At 44.2% G+C, this 23,373-nt stretch overlaps 1 protein-coding gene across 11 annotated transcripts in view; it reads left to right on the top strand.

Moving 5' to 3' along the window:
* Positions 1 to 23,373, top strand: part of FRMD4A (FERM domain containing 4A) — a 604,393-nt gene that overhangs the window by 378,498 nt on the left and 202,522 nt on the right. The window contains exon 1 of one of the 11 annotated variants that reach the window (XM_082739503.1): positions 13,277 to 13,298. The exons of 7 other annotated variants lie outside the window; for them this stretch is intronic. The gene's annotated coding sequence lies outside the window, so the exon portion shown is untranslated. Of the gene's footprint in view, positions 1 to 13,276; positions 13,299 to 14,734; positions 14,810 to 15,474; positions 15,655 to 23,373 lie in introns of those variants that run through there. 3 more of the 11 variants (XM_082739508.1, XM_082739509.1, XM_082739502.1) reach the window with 3 other exon arrangements.

Here is a 23,373-nt window from a genome sequence, read left to right as displayed (position 1 = left end):
GTGGCGCCATTTTACATTCCCACCCCAATGCATGATGGTTCCATTTTCTCTCCATCCTCACCAAAACTGGTTATGGATGGAGCTTATCTTGCATTCCTTTTAAATGTTGCATTCCTTTCCATGATAGAAAGGATTTGTTTCTAGAATTAAAATTACTTACCATCAGGAAAAATCAAGGAAACAAAAAATGGGAAGTATTTAAATGGTGCCTTTTCATCTTGGAAAGCTGAGCTGTGTGAAAGAAGAGTGAAGAAAATGAAAGCTGTCAGTTTCACTGTCCAGAGAGTTTCCCTTGTCTTGGTGCCTTCACATTTTGAGGACATGGACGCCCCTACATATGTGAGCAGAAAGAGCAACACTTCTCACCCTGCTTTACCTACTCTGCCAGCGTAATCCCTAAAGATTCCCTGGGATGCTACCGAACCACAGAGCATTTGAGGCTTCTGCATAAGGAGATGTTAAAAAATGCATCTGCTTGCTTAGGGGACCTGAGAGTGCCTCTGGCCCCATAGTCAGTCTCTTAAATTCCTGGCTATCTAGGGCTTTCGGTGAAGATGACTTAAAGAATTCTTCTCTATTTGACCCTCATCCCAGTGGTTTTCCTAACATGAAACGAATTTAGGATTACAAAAAGCTTATTGTTCTCCATCAACTCTTTGCATTCAGTTGTAGAACTTCCTTTTTATAGAAGGGATCTTAACCATGTGCAGGAAAAAGCATTCATAGCTTTGCTTAGTCCTGGTTATTGACCAAGACTTCCTCCTTTTTAGTTGAAAAATAAAATAAATTTTATTTATTTAAAAAATAAATTTTTAGTTGAAAAATAATAGTAAGGTGGCTTTCTTTCAAAATGTGTATAACGGCCTTTTCAGTGTCTCTGCAGTAGTGATGGTTTTGTAGCAATTTCTGTTTGCTTCTTACACAAGAGATACCACGGTTTAGGATTGTTTTCACATCCATAAAATCTAAGCCATCTTTTTTTTTTTTTTTTAAGATTTTATTTACTTATTTGACAGGCAAAGATCACAAGTAGGCAGAGAGGCAGGCAGAGAGAGAGGAGGAAGCAGGCTTCCCACAGAGCAGAGAGCCCGATGAGGGGCTTGATCCTAGGACCCTGGGATCATGACCTGAGCAGAAAGCAGAGGCTTTAACCCATTCAGCCACCCAGGCGCCCCCTAAGCCATATTTTAAATAAACACCTAAGAACATCTGAAACCTTTTGGATTAACAATTTCCATTAATTATGAATCCACAAACTGTAATTCACCACTGGGAATTTTATGTTTTCACTCTGGTTTTAACTATTGCTACAAAGTTAAAATTGTTGTATTTTCAAAGAGAAAGAGAGAGAGAGAGAAGCAAGCAAGCAAATATGGGGAAATGGGGACATTTAGACATGAGTGATGGGACTGAAAGATGTTTCAATCACCTTGAAGAGCAAATTTGCAATCCCTGGGTAAGATACACGCCTTGCAAAATGCAATTCCATTTTGGAGTGTTTATCCAGAAGAAGTTCTCAGACATGTGCTAAGGTGACATCTATGATCTCTGCATGTTTTCATTCATTTATCCATTCATCCAGCAAGTATTTATTGAGCACATACTGTGTCCCACATATATATTACAGAGATAGCAGAGGGCAAAAGAAACAAAAATTCCACCCTCAAGGAGCTTATGTTCTAGGGGAGGATGACACAAAATAAGCAAACTAAGTAAGGAAAATATATAGCATGTAAATTGAGTGATAAGTGTTATGGATAAAAATAAACAAGATAGGAAGTGTTGGGAGGGGATGAAAAACTTTAATAAGATGGATAGGGAGAACCTCACTGACAACAGGATAATTAGGGCTACTGGATCTAGCAAATAAAAATGTAAGACACACCCCCTAAACCTGAATTTCAGATAATCAATAAACTTTCTTTAAGAATAAGTACATAGGGGCACCTGGGTGGCTCCGTGGATTAAGCAGCTGCCTTCGGCTCAGGTCATGATCTCGGGGTCCCGGGATCGAGTCCCGCATCAGGCTCTCTGCTCAGCAGAGAGCCTGCTTCCTCCTCTCTCTCTCTCTGCCTGCCTCTCTGCCTACTTGTGATCTCTCTCTGTCAAATAAATTAATAAAATCTTAAAAAAAAAAAAAAAAGGAATAAGTACATCCCAGGGGGGCACCTAGATGGCGCAGTCAGTTAAGCATCTGACTCCTGATTTCAGCTCAAGTCATGATCTGAGTAGTAGGATCAAGCCCTGCATTGGGCTCCGTGCCGAGTGTGGAGGCTGCTTAAGATTCTCTCTCTCCCTCTCAAAAAACAAAAACAAACAAAAAGGAATAAGCATGCCCCATACAGTATTTACTCCACACTTACTCTTTGTTGACCTAAAATTCAAATTTAAATGGGCTCCCTGTATTTTACCTGGCAATCCTAGTGACAGTCGAGGAATGTCCTGCAGGAATGAGGGGGCAAATCGAGTGAACATCGTGAGAATGTTGTTGAATGAGCAAGTAACTGGGAGGTGAACGTGTTAGGCGGGGCAAATAGAACAAAGGTTCTAATAGTGAAAACTCAGAAGTAACTTGCTCTGCAGGAAGAGAAAGATAAATAATTTATGGTTTATTTGTACGATGGAGTCAATTGGATGGACTAAATGCGTCAATATTGATAAATCTCAAAAACATTATTTATCTTTCGTGAAAAGATAAATCTGTTTGGTCGTATTTCTGTAGGGTTTAAAAACACACAAAACTATATACTGTTCATGGCTACATGCATATGCAATCAAAGGACAAAACAGTCATGGAAAAGATAAACAGCAACTGTAGGAGAGCCTCAGCCTCTGGGGAGGGAAAGAGAAAAATGGAGAGGTGTGGTTCTCTCTCTTCCCAGCCCCCTTTCTCTCTCCCTCTCCCTCTCTCTGGGTATGAAGGTCAGTCTACATTTGGAAAAACAGAGATGGACCTTGAGTGCATTATGCTAAGTAAGATAAATTGGACTGAGAAAGACAAATACTGTCTGCTGTCTCTTATATGTGGAATCTAAAGAAGACAAACTCATAAAAACCAGAGTAGACTGGTGGTTACTAGAGTCTGACAGGTGGGAGAAGAGGAGAAATGTTGTTTAAGGGCACAAACTTAACAACTAGTTAGTAAGTAAGTTCTGCAGATCTAATGCATAGCATAGTGATTACAAGTCAACATTATTGTATTATAAACTTCAAAGTTGCTAAGAGACTAGATCTTAATTATTTTCATCACAAAAAAGAAATAATACTTAGGTGACATGATAGAGGTGTGGTAATCAAATTACAAAATATAAATGTATTATAGTGGTAATCAAATGACAAAATATAAATGTATCAAATCAACCTGCTGGACACCACAAACCTACACAATGTTTTCTGTCAATTATATCTCAATTAAAAAAAATAGAAAGGCAATCTAAAGCCAATAAGGCCGAATGTTCGTCTTAATGGTAGTTATTCACGACTTTATTTTTTGTCCATTTCTGAATGCTTATATGCTTTATTATTCAAAATACTTTTTGAAGAAGGACAGCAAACTTTAAAGAAAAAAAATTTAGGTACCTTTGTATTATGAGGAACTCAGTATAGTAGGAAGTAACTTAGGAGTGTATAAATATTTGATCTAGCAACAACCCTGTGCAGGTAGGAGTCGGTAGGTGACAAATATTGGTATACAGTGTTCATGACCTAGTGTGAGAAGCTGTATCTTCGAAGTCGGGATATCCCACAAATTCACGGGAAGCCCTGGGACTGGCTAGGAACTGCTCAACACCTGCTTCCTCATGTGTCCAGCAGAGGCGCAGACAGAAGCCTACAACCCTCAACAGGACCAGAGCTGGACAGGCCCTCTAAGTGTCCCAGGAGGGACCAGTCAGGGCATTTGGTTTTGTCTAGTCTGAAACCCCCATTGGATTTCCCACTGAACTGGAGATAGTACAAACTTATGAAAGTCAGGGTCATTTCCTACTTCCCGCTGCAGAATTTGTCTTACATAAAATGAAATTGAATTTAGATTCCTAAGGAGTGGGATACGATTTTGGAGGCTCTGTCTCACCTCACCATTGCTGTCACTAGCGTGCTGAGTGACCTGAGGCTACAGGGTATGAGTAGGCAGAAGGAACCAGAAGTCCATATGTGGGTGGTATGCTATACCCCACATCTGAGGATAAGGAGTGACCCTTTAGGTGCAAATGCTGTAACTGGTCATCATTCCTAGGAGAGTCCATTTATAGCAAATGGTGTACCCTTAACAGATGAACAAGATTATGGGCTCTGTAAATAGATTTTTAATCCCACTCACGTGAATCACAGAAGAGCAGGGTGGACATGCTCTACAAGGAAAGGGCATTCAGTGTCCTCAGAGGAAGGGAAAAGGGATTCAGGACACAATTATTTAGGGCAAGGATATTTCCTATGATTTATTTACAGGGGCTTAGCTCACCTGGGATCTCATTAAAGCTCACAACACTTAGGTATAGGGCTTCAACCAAGAATCAACATCTAACATAGTGGGCAAAGCAGCATTATACAGATGCAAAAGCTGCCAGATTTCATGCTTTTAGACGATGCAGATAATACAAGTATGAATATTAATAAGATATGTTTTATTAAACACATTCTCCATACCAAAAACTTCACATATATTATACAGTGCCTATCCTCAGAGCAAAATTGTGAGTGAGAACCGGTGAGAAGTTTAGAACTCAGTCGCCTAAGGCGACACAACAATAAGTTGTTGACTTGTGGTTCAAAACCGGGCAGTCTAGTTTCTTGTGGTCTGCACTCTTAACCAGAACACTGTTGCCCTCGGCATCTTTGAACAGGAAAGTGGATTGTAACCCCAGTGCCAGCCTGTGATTGTGCTAACCAGAAGGTTCATGGTGAAAATAGAATCCTTCAATAACTGCTGTAATAGTACTTACCAAGAATTATGTTGAGTTAGCAAACTGGGGGCGAGCAGTGACTTGTTATGCTCGCCATTGGACTTGGTCCTACCGGAGAATACCCCTGTGCGTCTGCAGACCTCTGCTTGGGTGGGGATGGTTTTGATGGCCAGGGTCAACGAGGGGCAGTGATCAACAAAAATGTCCCGTAGCTGAATATTATCTTTGGTGCTTCCTGCTTCTCTTCCCTTCCTCGAGCTCCCCCTCCACCCATCCACTCCACTCCACTAGAAACCACCCCAAGACACTTCTTCCTAAGAGTCCTTCGTGGACCACGTTCTGCTTTTGCTCAAACTTAAGCAAGTGTGTGGACAGAACACACTGGAGACTTTGAAGACAGACTCTGATTCAACTCTGCCTCTTTGTGGTGGCCTTTTGGCAAGTTCCTTAATGTGTCTGAGCCTCGATTTCTGGTTCTGCACAACAGGAATGAATCATAGCCACTATCGCTGCGAGGATTGTAGAGGACAGACATGATGTGCCCAGGACCTCTTGGTAAAGAAGAGCAATGAGGAGAATGGTGACGATGAGTAGCTGGTCCCAGTTTAGTCCCACTGGTTCCCAAGTAAGAACTATTTGCAAGGGAATTTTCTTTGTAAAGGACACTGGGGCCATTCTCTGAAGATTCGAAAGATACTTTCCTTTCTCTCCACTGTATGGCCCCTCTTATATCAAAGTCAAGACCAAAATTACCCTCAGGTCTCCTAGCCTCTACTTAAGATCAGCTGCTCTGGGGATGCCTGGGTGGCTCAGTTGGTTAAGCAGCTGCCTTCGGCTCAAGTCATGATCCCAGCGTCCTGGGATCAAGTCCCACATCCTTGCTCAGCAGGGAGCCTGCTTCTCCCTCTGCCTCTGCCTGCCATTCTGTCTGCCTGTGCTCACTCTCTCCCCCTCTCTCTCTCTGATAAATAAATAAAATCTTAAAAAAAAAATCAGCTGCTCTGAACTTAATGTTTATATGCTTTGTTTTGGCTTTTTGGGGGGCTGAAAGCTGTGGGACAGGAGAAAAGATCAGGGAAGATATTCTCAAGAACATACTTGAGAAGGTGCAAGAATATCAACAAAGGGAGATCCTTAGGCTTCTGCAAGACAATGCCAGAACAATTTAGAGTCCCTAAGTAGACAGTAAAAGGAGAGATGGAAGGACAACCATTTAAAGATAGAAATTACAGCCACTGGGTTATTAAGAGTTTTGTTTAGGCCTCCACAAGCACAGGAATCTTTAGAACATATTGCAAGTATTCTAAAAAAAGCTGGGCTCTGATGTGGGCATGTAACATCGCGAAAGGCCCAAGCTCATTTACGAGAGACAGAGCCGACTCACAGTTTCAGACTGGCCATAATTTGGGCCGCCTTTATTAAGACAATTATATGGAATTGCTTATAAACACTGGTCAAACGCTGTTCTCGACCATCGCAGGCTCTTTTCCTGTGTTTTTTTTTTATTAGCAAGATGGATTCAATTAAAAAAAAAATCTATTGGGTAATTATCACAATACTTGGCCAAAAGAAAGTGATAAAGCAAAATTAAATACACCATGTAGAGATTAATACATTCGGAGGAGCTGGAACCAAACAATTCTGAAAACAAAAACAAGCAAAGCATTGCCATGATTTCTACCTGTGAGGAACTGCCCATGGGGAGGAGTACAGGCCCATGCGCAAATGCAGAGGGGAAAGGGCTACGCATGCAGAGACAGTGGGCTCTCTTGGAGGGCTGGAGGAGGGCCTCTAGGAAGGCTTCCCAGAAAGTGAGTGTGAAGAGTGAGGGGTGACTGCTGAAGGGAGGGGAAGGAGGCCTCCTGAGCAGAAATGCAGTGTGAGCAAGTTGGGGACCCATACGGGCTGCTCCCTGAAAGGTGGTGAGCACGGAAGAGGTTGCACAGGCAGGAGAAGGTGGTCAGGATAAGGAAGACAGGGAGGTGCCCTGCCATGTCCCAGCCCCACCCAGTGCCTACTGGTGAATTCATACCCAGGCAAGAGCTTTACCCCTGGTGCCAGAGCAGGTGTTTTCAGAATGGAGCAACATGTTCATATATCATTTTTGATAGGGAGGTGACCAGTTAGGAAGGGTGTCCATCAGGATTAGATTCTTTTCTTTTTTTTTTATAGAGAGAGAGAGAGAGAGTAAGCGTGTGCAAGAGCACGAGTGGGGGAAGGACAGAGGGAGAGGGAAAAACAAACTGGGGCAGGGAGCCCCAAATGGGGCTTGATCCCAAGACCTCGGGATCTTGACCTGAGCAGAAGGCAGATGCTTAACTAACTGAGCCGCCCAGTGCCTCCTTCAGAATTAAATTCTTAAAACCACAATTCTACATCCAAGAATGCTCATTCATTCATATTATTCATCCCTTCAATGAATATTTATTGAATGTTTAATATGTGCCAGAGACATAGTCCCTCTTCTGGGCTCAGAAGAGTCAGCAGTAAACAAAACAGACATAAATCCCTACTCTCCTGGGAGAGATAGGTAATAAGCAAAGCACATAAGTGAGTAAGTTGAATACAGTCTGTTCGCAGGTGATTAGGACAATAGAGAAAAAAAACAGGGAAGGGATTAGGGAGTAGGGAGAGGGGCAGTAGCAGGAGGGCAAGTGAGAGGATCCATTTTTAAGGAATAGTCACAGATCACTGTGATTTGGAGCACTTAAAGAATTGAATGGGGCACCTGGCTGGCTCAGCCATTTAAGTATCTGCCTTCAGCTCAGGTCATGATCCCCGATTCCTGGGATTGAGCCCCATGTTGGGCTCTCTGCTCAGCAAGGAGTCTGCTTCTCCCTCTGCCACTCCCCCATGTGTGTTCTCTCTCTTGCTTGCTCACTCTCTCTCAAATAAATAAAATCTTTTTTTTTTTTTTTTTAAGAAAAATCAAGTGATACAGTTATGGAAAAAAGAACTTCCTTCCATTCCTCTCTACTAAAAAGGAAAAAAAAAAGATGGTCAGAAAAGACCTCACTAATTAATATGGTAACATTTGAGCAGGGATCTGAAAAAGATGCTGGCTTAATTCCTTCTGATATCTGGGGAAATGCCTTCCAGACAGAGGGACATGCAAAGGCCCTGGGGCTAGAGAGCCTGAAGAGTAGGGACTATAGCAGGGAGGCCAGGGTGCCTTGAACAAAGTGAAGGCCAAAGTGGAAAAGTTGTATCCACTCAGCTGACCAGCAGAATCAACAGCCCAGGAACTTATTAGAAATGCAAATTCTTACATCCCAAACCCCCTACTCAGACTGTGAATCAGAAAGTATAGGGGTGGGATTTAGCATCCTTTGAAGCCTTCCAGGTGTTCCTGAAGCTGGCTGGTCTGAGAAACACTGTCTTAGAACTGCTCCAGAGCCCTCCTCTATTCCTACTTTCCTGGAAAATCTTCTTAGATGATTCCATCATTTTCCATAGTTTTCAAAGCTCTCTATGTATAGCCATTGTCAACTTTTAATTTTCCAGCCAAATATCTCTTTTTGAGTTTTTAAAAATATTTATTCATGTATTTATTTGAGAGAGAGAGAGCACAAGCAGGAGGGTAGAGAGAGAGAGGAGAGAATCTCCAGCAGACTCTGCTGAGCTCCAGAGCCTGATGTGGGGCTGGATCTCACAATCCTGAGATCATGATCTGAGCCAAAACCAAGAGTTGGACGCTTAACTGACTGTGCCACCCAGGTGCCTGCTTTTGAGTTCTACTTGTGTATATTCAATCCCCATCTCAACAAATAGCTGAACCAGCTTCCCATTTGGCGAGGGAGAACTCTAGAAATTTGCTACAAAGAACTCAACAAATGTATAATGTGAATTGTGACCATTCTTTGCCATAATAATTTGGGGTAGGTTGGATTTGGTTTAGGGGGCAGAAGAAATCATCCTGTCACAAGCATGACAGCTTCCAGCCCTATCTCAACTCCAAGAAACTGACTTGCCTTTTCCTCCCTGGGCCTCAGGGGTCCGTGTTCTTATAAATCCTGGGGCTCTTCCTCCCACACTAATTCATCATTTCAATATCTTCTTATTGCTTGCCTGTGAGATTGATTGATTGATATCACCTGCACGTAAGCCTCCACACTATTAGAAGTCACAACTGAAAATCGAATAGTTGCTGAATTTTTTTCCATTCAATCTCACAAATATTTCTGTCTTAACTCACTTTTGAAATGAGACAGTGGGCCGAGAAATAAATAACAGGTACTGAGTTCCAGACACTGTGCTATGCATTATAAGGAAGCAATGCCTCTGCATACTCTGAAATTGGCAAGTAAGATGAGAGAGTGTTACTAATGAAGTCAGGTGGCCAGGGTTTGCTAATTGTCTCTTGCCTACCTAACATGTATAGGTCCAGAGGTGGGTTATAAAACCTCTCTGTGCTTGGCGCCCGGATGACTCGATTGTTTAAGGATCTGATTTCAGCTCAGGTCATGATCTAGGGGTCCTAGGATGGGGCTTGAAGTCTTTGGGCTCTGCACTCAGTGGGGGTCTGCTTATTCCTCTGCCCTTTCCCCTGCTCATGCTCTCTCGCTCTATAATACACAGAATCTTAAGTAAATAAATAAATACAACCTCTCTGTGCCTTAATTCCTTTTCTCCTGAATGGGATTAATAATGAGCCAACCTCATAGGACTGATGAGAAGATTAAATGAGTTCTGTTGTAAAGCACATAATCAGATCTGGTGCTTGGTAAGTGCCAACCAAGTGTTGACTATGATTATTAATGCCTATTTCTGAGTAAATAAATGGAAAGGGTTTGGTGAAAGCTAACCTGCATATTTGAGCATGCTTCTAATGTACACCAGTTTCATACTGAGGTATTCACTGTAACACAGCTGCTCCCAGGGGCTCCAAATTACATTAATTAGCTTGTGATGTTTTGATTGATTCTTGTCTGTGTTTCAGAAATCATTGCCTGGGTTTTTGTTGCCATGAGTTGAGGCAGTCAAAACCATGATCCCAACCAGGAAAAAATAATAAGCAATAATCTAATGTAATGAGAACATAACAAGATTATAAAACATAGCTATTAAAAAAACGATATTGCTATTTAAAAAAATAACAAAATAAAACACAGCTATTAGATGATTTCTTCATGGACCCCAGGGAACATGGTTTTAAGTACTTGCTGTCAAGCCATGAGAGGAGATGGGATTCTTTCTTTTTGATTGAAGTGGTTCAGCATTGGCCTTAAATTGACCTGGAGTGAGGAGAAAAAACAATTGGGTATAAAAATATAATAGGGTTCACTTAAAATCTGTCAAGCACTTCAGCCTACCACAGAGGGGTAGAGGACCTGGTTGGATTATGGAAGGAAAAGACAGCAGTGTTATTCTCTAGAAAGATACAAAATGGAACGTAACTGTGTGTCACATAGTAAGGAACTAATGTATGAGGACAAGTTATGGTCACCTCTAGGTACTATCCAAAGCCAACTGTGATTCAATCCATAATTAATGCTGTGTATAAAGTAAGTTTGAGGCCTTGTTCATTCTGTGTGTGTGTGTGTGTGTGTGTCTGTGTATGGCAGTGAAGCATGAAAGATGAGGGCTCTGAGTCACAAAAGGATGACTTTGGTTCAAATCCAATTAACAGAGGCATCTCAGCAAGTTGCTTAACCTCTTTAAACCCCCAAGTGCCTCATCTGTAGAAGGGGAACAAAAATAGTTTCCATCTCATAGGAATCTGGGGATGATGAAATTAATGAATGTTTGGAAAGTTCATAGCACTGTGCCTGGTATATATTCCTAATGTAGTATATTCCTAATGTAATAATATGTAGAGTACATATTCCTAATAATGTTGAATATCAGTTGTATGGTTGTGAAAATCCTTAGTATGTGTTGAAACCATAGTCTTCACAGAGTTGAAGAGAGATAGGATCATCAGGCCTGTTATTTTAAAAGTGAACAAAACAGGCACCAAAGAGTTAAAAGACTCCTTCAAGGTCACACTGGACCTTACAGGGGAGTGCAGGGCTATCCAATGTTACTGGAAAGGATTATGTAGCCCAGACTCAGACCCACTCCCACACTGGTCTGTCCTCAGCAAGGCAGCTACACAGAGGCAGGAATGGAAGCCATCTTTCTTCACTAATCATGGTAGGCTGGCCAAGATCAGAGCCGAGGAATCTTCTGCTAATGGCCCATTTACTGCCTGGAACTTGCTTAGGAAAGCTGTGACTTCAGATCCCAGAGTGAAGAACCTGGTACTTTTTTCACTAATATAGCAGAGATAATTTTTGCTCTGCAACTCAGGGTCTAAAAAACATCACACTAATTTATTTCTCTAAACCCAGTGAAAATGTGGTTATATTCTCACTCACAAAGGTGGTAGGGATTTACTCATTCTTCCTCTCCCCCAGCTTACACTGTACCTTAAGATGGGAAAGGGGTCTCCCGTTTATCAATCCTGGTTGCCACTGAGATGCTCAGTGCCCAAGAACTGGAGATCCATTTGAATGTCAAAGACATCCCCAGAGGCCAAACCCCAAGATCCTTTGCTGTGCCTAAGACACACCTCTTAGAACTTACTACCCCTCCTGTGTCCACGTGCCCAGGGGTCAGATGTCTGGCGCCCTCTTGAGGCAGGGACGGTGTGGGCTTCTCTAATTACAGATGTCCCTCCTTTCCTTCTGGGGTGCTGGTCTCCATCCCCCATTTCCAAGCTTCAGAGCACTTCTCCGCCCTTTGAGGGTTCAGCTTTTTTCAAAATAAAGCTCCCTAACTCTGTGTAAGAGGCAATGGGAGCCTCAGACATTCAAGTCTCAAAATCCTGCTTGCCCTGAGGAAGGGCAAAAGGAAAAGTATTTCTCCTTTCTGAATCTTCTCCAGCCGCTGAAGGAAACAGAAAGGCAAATGTCCAGAAACCAGCCTGCCACGTTTCTTTTTTCTTTTTTTGGAGTTAGACTCTTCAAAAAGTATTAAACTCAGGCTGAAAAATGGAAACACTGTATTCTTTCATCAAGACTGCATGTTAGGGCTGGCTGATGGACCAACACTTTGCAAAGATCCTTTGATTCTCTGTGCCTTTGCAAGTAACTGCCTGAATTCTTGGTGGTAGAATCAGCTGCTCTTCGGAAAACAAACCATTAGAGAATTCCAACTGGCAAAGCTTGCCATCCATCAGCTCCCAGGATTACCACTGGTGATAAAAAGGATGTATTTCCTTCATATGTCCACTAACTTCCTGATAATTTAAGTTTGAATTTTATCTCATTCATCAAGTTTTCCAATGCCTATGTCCCCGGTACTTAAATTCTTCAAATAAAAATTTTTTCCCTAAATTTTTATCCATTCTTAGTCTGGACCCCAAACATACAAGGTATAAGGCGTAAAGAAATCTTGTGCCAGGACTAGCCCAGACCATGAGCACAAAATGAGAAGTAAATACATAAAGGCCTTCATGGGTCTTAGGCTTATGCAGTCAGGCCCTGTCCTAAATATTTTATATACACTGACTCATTTCATCCTCCTCACAACCTTGTTATCCTTACTTCCTAGGTGAGAAAACTGAGACACAGAGAGGTTAAGAAACTTGTCTAAGGCTACACAGCTAACAGGTGGCCAAGGCAAGATTCTGTGCTCTTAACACAGGGCTTTGACTATAGATTGTGGTTAAATGTTAACAAGGAAATAAAGAGGATACTAATGGGAAGGCTATCTGGTGGGGTAAGGTGCGTGGAGTGCACTTTCATTGTGTTGATTAGGAAAGGTTAGGGAGGAGGCAGCAGTGTTTGAGCTAAAACCTGACAATGACAAGGAGTCAGCTATACAAAGACTGGGGCCAGGAGGATGGGAGAGTATTCCTAGCAGGAGGAACAAGAAATGCAGAAAAAAGCCAAGCGAGGAAAGAGTCTCTTAAGGGCAGAAATGTGACTTGGGGGTGGGAAAGCCTTGGGGGGGCGTTGCAGGGAGAAGAACATGGGACAGATGTGGAGAAGATGCTTTTAGGAGCCATGAGAAGCTGCTGACATGCTTAGTCACAGAGATTATGACACGATATGAGTTGTTTCTGAAGTCACTGGCTGCTAGGTGACAGGGATGAGTGAGAACCTGGAATCGAGGGGGCTTGGAAAAGGGTTATGTAGCTGAGGATAAAAGGTAACATGGACCCTGGAGGGGTCAGGTTGCAAGAGATAAGGCTAGATGGAGCAGGAGGTCCTGATGCTCAGGACAATCTGGCCACCTGAAGAAGTGTTGACTTATTCCTAAGAGCCAGAGAAGCCCTGAACAGGTGGAAGCAAAGAAGTCCTATGATCAAATCTGAGTTCTAGGAGAATGAGTCGAGCTGGTGTGGACAATGTCTTGGAGGGACAAGCTTGCAGTCCAGCCAGGAGGCTTCTGGAGACCTCTCAGTGAAAGGTGAGGGGGCTCAATGAGGCTGGGGCCCTGGTTATTCGTTCAGCAAAGATGTAATGTCATCGGGCACTGTTGGACTAACTCAGACAAGAGGCTGCTCTCAAGGAACTTTCTAGAGCCATTTATGGGGACAGGCTTGATGATAACCTGAATGTAAGGAATGAGAGAAAGGAAGGAGATAAAAGACCCCTGTATCCCTGTTCTGGCATTTGGGAAGACTGTGTAGAGGGAAAACTGTGCAGAGGGAAACTGTGCAGGAAGATGGGGAATCTGGAAAGAGGATTTGCCAATGGGACAAGTTCAGTTCAGGCCAAATTAACAATTTCATTGGCCAAGGTGGAAAATCAGCAGGTAGATGTAGAAACAATCCAATGACTTTTTGAAGGATGGGAACTAAATACCCCAATAGAGAGGTCTGAACACTATTACCCCTTCATTAGCTGGTGTAGTCAAAACAGATCAGCACTGGAAATGCTCTTTCAGTGAAATAGCACTCCCTCTGAGCACTCTCTCAACTCCATCATGAAAGAATGGGGCTTTGCATTAAAACAAACTTCACGGACTCCCAAGGTACAGAAACCTCCCATCTAAACATGGCTTCTCATGACTCAGACTCAGATAATTAAGTCAAGTTCCCCAGTCAAGAGTCTGTGATGACAATAGGTTGAAATAAGGTCATCCTTACCACAGGTGGTCATTCACCTTTTTCTCCAATACTAATTGTATACAGAAATTCCCTTCTGTTGACTGGGAGACATCCTGAACTGCCAGACATTTTCACCAGAGATCTTTAGAGAAGAATACACCAACTGTGTCTAGAAAGAGTTAATTTTCAATCATTGGGAAGAAAGAATAAGCAATGTTTCTTTTAAATTATGAACTTTTTAAGTCTTCACTCCTGCCAGTGTCAGGAAAACAATTGTGTTAGATCTAATCCTTGAACTATGGTTAAAGGGGAAGCCATTTCTCCCTTGAAGGTTGGGTGGATGGATGGATGGATGGATGAACGAATGAAGACATGTTGGGATTTCAAGCGATGAGTGAGTTTTAGAGAAAGATTTTTACCCCCGAGACAAGCCCGGCTTTCCCACCCGCAGTAAGCGGGTGCTCCTGTCTGCTTCTCCCTTTATTTTATCAAACCGTGTTTTGACAATTCATGGAAAAAAAAATGTGTCTAGGGCAAATTGAGCTGCTGAAGCAATAAACATTTAGACACATAATGTGAATTGAGTTATTGTTCTTCGTAGGGATATTTCTCTGAGTTTGTTTCTCTTTTTTTGGAAAGAGAACGTGTCAGCCTGTTTCCCTCCCCCAGGTCTCTTGAAATGGAAGTCTCCTTTCCCTGTAATTGTTGCGAATCCTTGACAATAGCTCCAAGACTAGGTTATCTCGCAGGAACTTCCATTTCCAAAGAGTTGAGGGAGGTAAAGACTCAGAACAATTGGACATGGAGGGTTAAGAGCTGCATCTTCAGCCCAGTTCAGCTCAGGTGGCCCCTCTCTGCGGCTCACAGGGTAGGAGAGGGACTCCCGCGGTGGCTTTGGTGGGTTTTGGCGGGGGGTGGGGGGTGGAATCCTCCGTTTCGAAATCCCTGCTCTTCTTCCTCTCCACGCCTGACCCCGCACAGCCTCTCGCGGTTAGCAGGCGCGTTCGGTACCTAACTTTGTCCTGACTGCGTGTGCGGCGGTGAGGGAACGCGAGGCTTGGCTGGCTCCGGGCGCCCCCGGCTCCCGCGGCGTGGAAGGGGCCGGGCCGCGCCAGGCGCGCGGGGAGCGGCCGCTCATTGTTGTCCGGGAGCGGGCGGCGCGCAGAGCCGCGCGCCGGGCCGCGCGGGACCCGCCGGAGCCCGCCTTCCGCACCGCCCCGCAGCCGCCCGGCCTCCCGCGGCCCGCCTGCCCTTGCTGGCCGCGCCTGGGCCCCGCGCGCAGGGCGGGAGAAGCGGAGCAGGGGGCGCCGGGGGCGTGGCGCGGGGCGGGGAGGCGGGCTGGGCGCCCCGCAGCATGCGGCGGGCCCGGCGCGGGTGGGGGGCGGGCCGGCGGCGGTGCGCCCTGGCGCGCGGCCAGGCTCGGCGTGAGCGGCGCGAGCGGGCGATGGGCTGACGGCGGACCCGCGGCGGGGCGGCGGCAGGGCCGGGGCGGTGGCGGCGGGGGCGGCGGCGGCGGCGGCGGGGGCGGGGGCGCGCCGGGACCCGGCGGGGCGGCTGCGGGCGCCGTGGAGGAGGCGGAGGCGCCGGGCGCTGATGCTGCCTGCTAGGCCACGGGCCTGCGCACCCCAGGGCGAATGGGACGCCGGTTTCGGTGGATCGGCCGCTGCAAACCTCAAGTTCCTCGGCTCCTAGCGAAGCGCAACAAATAAAAAGGTAATGTGTCTTTGTTTCCCAGCCGCGACTGCTGGGAGGAGGTTGATTATGCGCACTTGTGTGTCCATTTTTAAATGCTGGGCCGGTGAAAGGGACATGACTCTTCTTTACTGGAAGCGTAGAGTATTTAATGTCGCGGATGTGACATTTTTTCATTGCAAACCCCACGTGCGGCACCTACTACACTCCCTTCTGCTACCCGTCCCCTCCCCCCATACACTTTCTCTGGCATCTCAACCTCACACTGTCTGAATTTACCCAGGGAGAAAGGAAAAGACATTGCAGAAAGCAGCCCTGGGTGGGATTTTATTTATTTATTTATTTTTTTAAGAAAAGCCATTTTTATGAAAGTGACAGGAGAGTCCTGTCCTTTGCGTGCCTCAGGGTGGCAGGAAGCAGACAGATGATCCTGCTAAAATACACTGCTCTTTTACACTCCAAATGGCTGCAGCAAGTTTGATGCATTGAGAAAGGGAGAGGAGGAGAACGGGAGGAAACCTTTAGTACGTGGTCATTTGAAAATGACCAAACGCATTGCATCTGTGTTGCAGACAGATGCCCAAACGTTTGTGCCTATTGCCTTTAGAGAAGATGAATCAGTCCTGCACTTTGAAAGCTGTGCGCGCCGCCCCTGTGTAATAAGGAACCTGGTGCTTTTCTCCAATACCTTGTGAGCGAAGTAACCGCTCAGTAGATTCAAGCAAATTCTGCAAAATTTCCGAGGGATGGCCGTTCTAATAATAGCGCTGGCGGTGGTTTCCTAATAGACACCCTCATTCTGAATGATGCATCCCTGCCCGGCTGCCTGCCGGAAGCTCAGCTTGCTGAGCTGGGTGATCCAATGCCGGCAAAGGACTCCCTGACCCCACCGTGAATGGATGAGACTCTTTCTCCCCTATGAATGGAACATCCCAGTAGAGGCTGCCGGGGCTGCTTTGGCGTCTTGCAGTTTGAATCCGCACAGCTTCGTGTGAAAGGAATTCTCAGAACACCTAAGACAGGCACATTTCTCAATCGGAGCTTTTCACTGCTGGCGGCCTGTTCAGTAGCGGTGGGGAGGGGTGTGTGTGTGCTACCGGTGTATTTTTAGGCACCTGGTCAGACTGACTTATCTGCGTTTACCTGACTGGGTTTTGAGCAGCTGCTTAGATGTCTCCCTCCTGGCTCTGCATCCCCTAAGTCTCATCCTTTTCCAAAAGTGGGAGTGCCAGGTGTGGGAAAGCACCAGCCAGAGAGCCCAGAGCAAACTTCTGACTTCATCCAGGGAAGCCACTCCCAGCCCTGGGGAATTGGACACAGAAATCTCTACCTTACACTTACTGGAACTTAGCTGTGTATGCCATCTTGAAAATATGGACCAAAGTGTGGGGGTTAGGGTGGAGGAGGGAGAACACATTTCACTGTTTTGTTTCTGGTCTTTTCATTGCTCCATGTTCATTCATCGCATTTGACCCCATTTCTCTGGAGTCTGACTTGGACAAGGCCAGAGAGCCAAACCCTTAGATCAGCAGAAACTGGATTTTGATTCTCAACGTGTCGCTGAGCTCCGGCAACACAGAGTATCAGGGGCTGAGTCCCTTCTGTTGACTGAGGGAACCATTCTGCTGCAAATGAAATCTGGATTTATTTAAGGCACAACAGGAATGAGGGTCATGCAGCAAATAGATTGGAATCCATTTGGTGCTGAGAGGTTAAATAGCCACAGTTAATGTAATTGGAAGCAATATTTGGACTTGCTTTGAAATCGATACTATATTATCCTGCTAATGAATAGAATGTTGCCTCCTGATAACTTGGAATGAAGTTTTTCACTTGATGTGCAAAGTTGTGTGGGTAGAAGTAACTTCTTAGGAAAAAAAAAAATAAAGTCTTCTTGTATTAAAGGGAGGCACTGTTAGTAGAAATGAAGATCAGAGAATCCCTCCACCCTCTTTTGTTCTGACCAAGTGTGATCTGCTGCTGCTGTTGCTGTATTCTCTTTGGCACTTGTCTTGAACTAATTTTATTAATAAGACTTGTTATTTATGGCATAGGGCCTCTTGGTGATTTGTAGATGCTGTCGCCAAGTCCCCTGAGAGCCTGGCAGGTGGCTGGTGCCATTAGCATTATCTTGTCGTTGGGGAAACTGAGACCCCTTGAGGTTCAGTGAGTCACCGATTTCATAATCTCTGAGAAGAGCATCCCAGATGTGTAGAGTGCTCAGTTTTATTGGAACAGCAAAGTCACAGGCTGAGGTCAGAGAACAAGCCAAGAACAATGAGTCCTTGCTTGGGTTCTGGAACTTGGGAGAAGGCTCTGTAGATGAGTCGATATGCCAGTGTTTGTGCAGTAAGGGGCTGTAGAATTAACTTTGATGAGTTGAGGAAAAAGTGTGATGGGTTTGTGATGGGAAAGGTAGCGAAGAGATGAAGGTCCAAAAATCTTATGTGAGGGGACTTGCTGGGCACCTGTGTGCTTCAGTAAGTATGGGATGGAGCGAGACCTCCTCCGCAGATCTCTGCTAACTTTACTGCATACATGTACCACTTGTGTTCACATCATTGCTCTGTGTGTGTGTGTGTGTGTGTGTGTGTGTGTGTAAGACACAGTTCTACTCACATGCCATATGCTTCTCTGTTACAAGGGTTGCATTTAGCCTGACATACTGAATGAACAAGTGATTTCTATTCTAAAGCTTTGTTCTTTGATAAATACTTCTTTTTTAAAAAAGAAGGAACAGTGCAGCTTCTGGAGAATTTCAATTTTCATATGTCAAAGCAAGAAGTAGACATGCTCACGGTTAAAGAACTCTTGAAGTTATTTTAATCTACTCTCCCCACAGTATCAGAATGGATAAGTCCAGATCCAGTGCTGACTTCCATTCACATCTTTTATTTTCTAGATGCTGCCTGATGTAGCAATAAAATGTGTGGCAGAAGTTCTCTGTTTAGGTTTACTCATAGTGAAAATCCCAGCACCTCCATTAGAAATGATTTCTGAGACCTCACAGGAGCATAAGCCTTGGGATAAAGATCTTCTCTTGGCCATTTGATCTAAATTCCCCAAAACTCTAGTCTCCTTGAGCCGAGGTCCCTCAGGCCTACGTCCCCTCTTTCCCTCCACAGGACACGGGGCGGTCCCTTTACTCCGCCTTCCCGCTTCTGCTTCTTTGCTGTCCATTTCTTTCTGAACTGTGATGAAAGCAACAAAAGGCGATCCTGAAGGTGAAGTGAGAAAAGGAGGGAGAGGGACCATTCCATCAGTTGCATGGGATACACAGATACTTGAACTTGCCCTACAGTGAGCAAAAGCAGGGCTATAAAGCATCTGGACAAAGTGGCTACTATTATGGAGTGGTGGGATCTGAGTCTTTTACCTTGTGTTCATTCGAGCCCTAATTAGAGCCTGGTACTTCCATAGCATTTCCCTCCGTTGTTTTTCCCAAGATGTCTAATCTGAAAAGCTGGTACAGTAACTCTTGGAGCTCTGGGCTTCAGGGTCCCCACTGCACACACAGGCCTGCTGGTTTCACTACCGTGTCCTGCAAGAAGTCTTCTGAATCAACCTAAATCCAGCTTATCCAAAATTCTCTCCACAGCAGTTTCCTCTGGTTCCCCAAATCCATCAGCGCCCACCTTTTCCTGTATCCCAAGGGATCAGCATGTCTTTCTCTTTTAAGAAATAATTTAGACATACCCTTACATTTATGGCAGTCGGCTCCACTCCTAGAAGCATCACCTTAAAAATAATCAGTCGTTATGCCTCTCTTCCTCTCACAGAAGGTGATCAGAGCCATTGCTCCTACTTAGTGAGTCGCATTAATCCTCATTTAAGGCCTAGTGAGTGTGTATGTGAGTGCATGTGTGTGTATTCTGTTCTTAACCGTATCAGTGAAAGTTGGGTAATTACTGACAAGAATAAAGACCATGATTATTGGAAGGAATATGAAGAATAGAAGGAATCTGGTTCAGCTTAGTGGCCTTATTACTACCAAATAAGAATCAAAGAAAATAACCAAATAAAAATCAAGGCTGATGGCCTCAGTCAGAACACAGGCACAGCTAACTCTAATTCACACGTGGAATATCTAGATCTAGGTTGTTAAGCTAGATCTCTATTGTCTGTGGTGGTTTCTGTTTTTTTTGTTTTGTTTTGTTTTAAACTTGGAGCCCTGGCTATTCCATGATGTATCACAAGAAGAAATTAGTTGTCCATGGTTGAGAGTATCTGTACATACACACTCTTGCCCCTAAACTCTGACTATGTCCACCTGGGTCTTCTGGTCTCCCTCTTACTAGCAATTACTTACCAGCCCATGGTTATTGCATACTTCCTGTTCACTTAACATTCACTGCATTGAACTCCCTGATTGTGAGGGGCACATGGTAGATCCTACTGGAATAAGTCAGTCACTGAGTGACTTTATCATACCTTGCTCCCACATGGATATAATTAGGCATCTTTAGAACACCCCGTGGCCTAAACTAAAATGTACCCTGTGAGGTCAGCTTGTGGGTACCTTGCATTAGTCTATGTTGTGGTGTGGCCTTGCCAATCTTAGGGCCAGAAGTCTTGGTACAGACCAAAAACTCTAAACCTTTTAACAATAATTTTCTCTTCAAATCAGCCAAAAGCTAACCCCCCCGCCCTCCGCCCAAACTTAAGGTGATATAGCTCTACAGTTTCCACGAAGACTAGCCTGTTATTCTCATGATTCAGTCTTCTTTGCAGGGCTTTTCCCTTTCTTTGTCTTTGCTGTACGAAGAATGCATGAAAAAAAAAGGCGTGTAATGGGGAATTAGATTGATAATGCATGACAGCGAATGGAAATGATGATCAGAGTGTTGTCAGGCTGTGCCCCATTCATAACCATAAAATGCACAATTACACTCTCACCACATGCCTGTGAACAAGTGTGTAGATGTGACAAACCCAAACTAGGAAACCAAATAGTGTGGAGCCATCTGGAGCGGTGCAGTGTACCTATACACCAAGCTGGGGAATGCAGTGCTGGCTTACCCATTCCTCTGCTCCCACTGGCTGCCCCCAATGGATATCAGATACTCATTTCTCTGTCTCAGAGAGAGAGAGCAGAAGAGAGGGGAGGGTGAGGACAAGAACCAGACTGGAGCTGAGCACAATGGAGAGTAGTGTTTGCCGTTCTCAATCCCCTTTTATTGGGATTGTCGAGTGTTTTGTAACAGAGTAACTACAGAGTGACCAGTAGCACAGATGTAGCCTGTAGGTCTTGGCCAGAGGACAGAGGCCTCAAACCCAGCAGGGTAACGGGGGCTAATGACACATCAAATGTTCCATGCCGGCTGTGAACTAGGCACAGGTGGGATTTGGGGATTATCGGTCCAGTCAAAGATTTCAGATAGTTGGGAGTTCTAGGAATGAGAAGGAGTATGCAGACCATGTTAACAGTTGAAGAGAACCTCAGAGATGCTCAGGGCCCTCGCCAAGGCTTCAGTTACAGCACCAAGACTGGAGTCCCCATCGCCTGGCAAGGACTTAGGGCATGCAAGTATGGTGGACAAGAGAGTGAACTATAATATCATCTAGTGTGGCTTTGATTCCCGGTTTTGCCTCTTGCTAGCTCTGAGGCCTTGGACGAATGACTGAACCACTGAATCTCTCAAAGCTTCCATTTCTTCATTGAATTTGGAGGAGCCAGTGAAACACTATCTGTGAAACACCTAGCACAAAAACATGAAAGACTTAGAATAAGTGATTTTTGTCTTTGCATCCCCACCCTCACCCCCCCCAACCCCCGCAGCGTGACTTGGTTAAGTCACCGGAAGGTTCAGCAAGATACTTGAGAGCACACGTGGGGTGTGAGAAGGCCACTGGCCCTGGAAGTACGACTCGAGTAAGTGGTACCTCCTTACCCCCCCAGTCGTGTCAGCCACCAGTGTGTTTTCTGTGTCTGTGGATTTGCCTGTCCTGAAACTTTCGTATCAGTAGGCTCATACAGTAGGTGACCTTTATAGTCTGGCTTCTTGCACAGAGCATCGTGTTTTTAAGGTGAAGCCATGTTGTAGTTTTGGGCAGTAAGTCTTTCCTTTTTGTGGTTGAATAATATTCCATCATTGTGGGTACGGTGCCTTCTGTGTATCCATTCAGCTGCTGATGGACATTTGGGTTGATGCCACCTTTTGACTGTTGAATAGTGTTCCTAGGAATATTGGTGGACAAGTGTTTGTTTGAACAACTCTTCTCAGCTCTTCACATACAGACATAGGAGTGGAATTTCTTATTTTTTTTTTCTTATTTCATTTTTTAAAAATTTTATCATGTTAGATGAGAGGGTTTGTTTCGTGGGTACCCTATTTGCTTTTGGGGTGATGAAAACATTTTAGAAATGAAGGTGATGGTTGTACACCTCTGCGAGTACTGAGTGCCACTGAATTGTACACTTTGTTTAAAATGGCAAATTTTATGTTACAAGAATTTTACCTCAATAAAACAAATAAAACGTAAATATCAAATAATATCAAATTTACATTCTTCACAATATAACAAATTGTCTTTTCTTGAAAAAAAAAAAAAAAAGTAATGGTACCTCCTCACCTACAATCCTGAGACACGTTTTGTAAAGAGAAAGCAGCATAAGGGAACAGCTGTTAGCTCTGAGACTATGTGTCCTCTGGCCTCCCAGAAAGACTTCTGCAGGCAAAGGCATCACCTTAGCGATCCTCTCCTATTCGGATGGTAAAGACTTGTTGGCATCCTTCCACATCGGTGAGACTCCAGTGGGTCCTGGAACATTAATATGGGGAGGGAACGGAGGAAAATAAGAGAGATGATTTTGCTTTGGCACTGAAAAGCAGAGGGAGAATTTGAATTCTTCCATTTTCAAAAATGGTAGGAAAAATAATCCTAGAATCAAAACCAGAATGACAGAGGTTATGTCAGTCAGTGGTAATGCCATCTTTTTCTTCACAACAGAGGCAAAAATCCAGTCACTATGTTCCCTTCTTTGATTACTTCCCATTCATTGCCATTATTAGGTGAATTTTCAGCTTCTATTTATTTATGCTTCACTCAAGTAACTACTGCAGAGTTAGTAGCAAAAATAAGCCTAGAACCTGAATGTCCTAAATGTTTGTGGGAGTTTTTTTTATCATTGCACCCACTGCCTGACAACCCCGAAAATATTGAGTTTTTCTGTAGCAGGAGCAGTCAACATACCAATTTGCATAATATTCACTAGAAATTATTTAAGCACTTAATAACCTTCTTGGTGTTAGATAAAATAAATCAGAATGATATGTGGTCCGTCTTCTGGAGGCAGGTTAAACAGGCAAAAGAATAAGAGCATGAAATAAGTATAAAAACAGGGAAAGTATTTCTAGAACATGATAGCCATGTGCAGGACCAGGATGTATTTTAGGTGAACCCTCAGGGACAGCTTATAAGAATAGTTCTCCTGGACAGGGTGGAGTGAGTGTTTTTCTGGAGAAAATATAATCTTGGATTTGTTTGTGGTTCCTGCTTTCTTTCTTGTGGAAAATATGGTTTCTTTGTCCCTGCACAATGTGGTTTGTCCTTCCCGCCCCCCGCCCCACCCCCGCCATTTCTAAGGTTATAACTTACTTAGTACATAGAGATTTACACTGTTAAGATACAGAGATCTAGAACTTCCAACTTGGAAAGATATCCAGATACTCAAAGAATAATATCCAAAAACAAAAAAACAAAAACAAAAACACCACAGGTTTGTTGTTTGTTTTGTTT

Source organism: Mustela nivalis (assembly GCF_964662115.1).
Source record: "Mustela nivalis genome assembly, chromosome: 7".
NCBI lineage: Eukaryota > Metazoa > Chordata > Mammalia > Carnivora > Mustelidae > Mustela > Mustela nivalis.
The sequence above is the reverse complement of the archived record's forward strand: the minus strand, read 5'-3'. Positions and strand labels throughout refer to the sequence as shown.